Source organism: Microtus oregoni, unplaced genomic scaffold (assembly GCF_018167655.1).
Source record: "Microtus oregoni isolate MIOR12 unplaced genomic scaffold, Mior012 000009F_ref0000495, whole genome shotgun sequence".
In the NCBI taxonomy this organism is placed as follows: Eukaryota; Metazoa; Chordata; class Mammalia; order Rodentia; family Cricetidae; genus Microtus; species Microtus oregoni.
Genome location: NW_024543068.1, coordinates 38,323,427 through 38,326,546, shown reverse-complemented (window position 1 = coordinate 38,326,546; position 3,120 = coordinate 38,323,427). Strand labels below are relative to the sequence as shown.

Here is a 3,120-nt window from a genome sequence, read left to right as displayed (position 1 = left end):
CCATCCGAGAAGAGCCCGCCCAGGGCCCAGGACCCAGGGCCCAGGACCCAGGGCCCAGGACCCAGGGCCAGGGCCAGGGCTCTTACTGACACCCATATGAAAAGTATAAAGTCCGACAATGAAAAGTGGCTAACTGTGAGAGAATTTGAAATTAAAGGGGGATATGAAAAATCAGGGAAATAGAAAAGAAGTATTCATTGCAATAGATGCCATCTTCAAGATCTGATAAAAGTATTCTGGTGGTAGATGGCTTCCATGTTTATTGGGTAAAATGGTGAATTAAAAGCTCCTATGTGACAGGCAGCTTCAGTTATTCTGGGGTGAGACAATAGGTTAGAAGCTCTGTTGGTATGACTGGTAGCTTCAATCAAGGATTTCACTGTCATAATTCACTTGTCCCAGATGTTAGCAGAATTTATCTCCATACACGATACCATATGTTTCTTCTTAGACAGGTTCCACTACATGGGTTGTTGCCATATGATAAAATCCATTTTTATTATCACTGAATTTTAAAAGTAACATGCCAGAGATGAACAACTAACAATTTTCAGATGAGGGCCTCAGACATCATGGCAGAAGGTCACAGGGCAGTTATGTTTTTCTTTGTTCACTCTGGGCTTGTTGGGTTTTCCCTCTGAAAGCAGAAGAGATCATTTATTTGACGGCTCCCAATGTTTGTTCCCACCTGTATCTCAAGTATTTTGATGCTCAAAGCAGCCCTGGCCTTTTATGCTTGGGAAATCACAACTATATAAGCACCACAGAATAAATCAAATTTGATCAAACACAAATTTGTCAATTTTCAAACTTATAAAGGCACAGAGATGGAAAACAAACAATTTATAGACAATAGTCTGAGACATCAGAACAGAATAATTACCTGTCCCCTTATCCTAGGTGGGTCTGCTTGGTAGATGTCCTTCCTGAAAGACAGAGAGTTAATGATGGGAGAGTCTTTGGTTTTAGTTTGTGAGTGAGGTATTTCTAACCACCTTCTCAAAATTTTTGTTTGTATGTACCCTTGTTAAATACAAGCTGTCTTCATCGAAACTACTCCCCATGTGCCCCACAATGAGTCAAGGAAACATTTAGATCCCCTTTTCCTGTCCTGGTGATTTTCACATGAGCTCAAACAAGGGAAGCCACTTGATCACCCACAGCTTTCAGACACACTGAGGGCTTGTTTCTCATACTCTTCTTTCCCTGTGTAGATAGCTGCATTGTACACATTGTCAGAACTGTCCTCCATGACCCAGCTCAGGGAAGACTGTTCCATGACATGGTTTTTAGTCCTAAGGCCAGAAATAGCCATCCCACCCCTTAGCTGCAGCATCATTTCCTACAGATTCCTCTCCTCCACAGTAGTAACTGCAGGTAGGGTATGAAGGTGCAGCCTTGCCCTGGCCAGGGGCTCACACCTGTACTCCCCATGCTTTAGATGCAGCTCAGCCAATACTCAATGAGAAAACTTTTGTCCTTTATTGTGAGGATGACACAGGGATAGGCCATCTGAGACACAGTCCAGAAAGATCTGTGTACCCTACATCATAAGAAATAGATTCAGCTACCAAGGAAACCTCCTGGTATTCCCAGTTTACAAGGTCGATAAAAGTGAAGAACTAAGAACTTATTTCAAAATGATTTCTCTTCTTTTACTTTTATTTTTGTGTAGGTGGAGTTGAGGCAGGCCTCACTCTGTAACCTCTCCTGGAACTCACTACAGAGTATAAGCCATCCTTGATCTCTGAGCAATCTCCTGTCTCAGCATCCCCAAGTGCTGGGATTACAGGTCTGACCCATGATACTCAGCTGTTGAAGAACAAGTGTGACACAATGACCTGGGAGAGGAACTGTGGGGCAATCTTGTAATGCAGGTATCCATTTAATTCACCATCTTACCCAGGAAACACGGAGCTATCTACCACCAGCATGCCTTTATCCAATCTTGAAGACGGCTCCATTGCAATGAATACTTCTTTTCCATTTTTCGTATTTTTCATATCCCCCTTTAATTTCAAATTCTCTCATAGTCAGCCACTCTTCATTGTCGGTCTTTATACTTCTCATATGGGTGTCAGTAAGACCAAGACCAACTGAAGAGTCAGCTATGAAAATACATGCTCTTGACCCATAATATCCTGGATCTGGGGCTGAGGGTTAGGCTCAGGAGGATGTGCATTTCCTTCTCAGTCATCAGAAGCCACACACCCATCCTGATAGGCAAGGACAGAGAATGACTACCACTGATGTTATCCTTTATGCTTTTCCTAAAAAGAATTCGTCTATTTTATGTGTATTGTTGTTTTGTCTGTCAGCGTGTCTGGGTACACCATCTTTTCTTATTGCCCACAGAAGTCAGAAAATGGCATTGAATCTTCTGGAACTATAGTAATAGATGGTTGTGAGCCAAGTGTAGTTGCTGGGAATTGAACCTGATGTCCTCTGGAAGAACAGTCAGTGTGCTTAACCACAAAGTGCTCTCTCCAGCTTTGACATTACCTTTAAAAGCATTCTACTGTAATGTTAAAAGATTGTCAAAAGGAATGGCTCTAATACGTGACCAGGATTCTTAACTCTTTCTTTTACTGTGACCCAGTGTAGGTCCAACTTGCATTTCAGAAAGGTGAGTGAGGGCAGAAATTTCCCTGCTGGACTCTCGTGAATCCAGCCATGAGGAGGCTGTCACTACAGCTACTTCTATAACATTATACTCCAGGACACGACAGTTTGTTATTCCTCATATTTTAGAATCATGACTAGTTGATGTTAAAAGTCATTTAGGAAATATAGTCAACATGGAACAGCTAAATTGCATGTAGGCAGTTGAATCACAGTGAAAACCCTTACATCTTGCTAAGAAAAGAACTACCATGGCGCTAGGGAAATGGTTCAGTGGTGAAGGGCACTGCTGCTCTTGCAGAAGACCCAGGTTCAGTTCTCAGAATCCACATGGGAGCTCACATCCACTAGTCCGGATCTAATGTCCACTCCTCATTTCCATGGACATCAGACACACTCAATGCACAGACACATATGCTGCCAAACACACATAGTCAGAAAATAAAAATAAATCATAAAGAACTGTACTATGTAAAGGAAGAACAAACATGATAGAGG

The 3,120-nt window shown here is 42.2% G+C and overlaps 1 long non-coding RNA gene across 1 annotated transcript; it reads right to left on the bottom strand.

Moving 5' to 3' along the window:
• Positions 1–501: 501 nt before the first annotated feature.
• On the bottom strand, positions 502–1,950 carry LOC121452134. Its single transcript, XR_005974815.1, has 3 exons — positions 1,903–1,950; positions 884–926; positions 502–637 (listed from the first exon to the last, which is right to left on the bottom strand). It is a non-coding gene; the product is annotated as an uncharacterized LOC121452134 (long non-coding RNA).
• Positions 1,951–3,120: the final 1,170 nt, after the last annotated feature.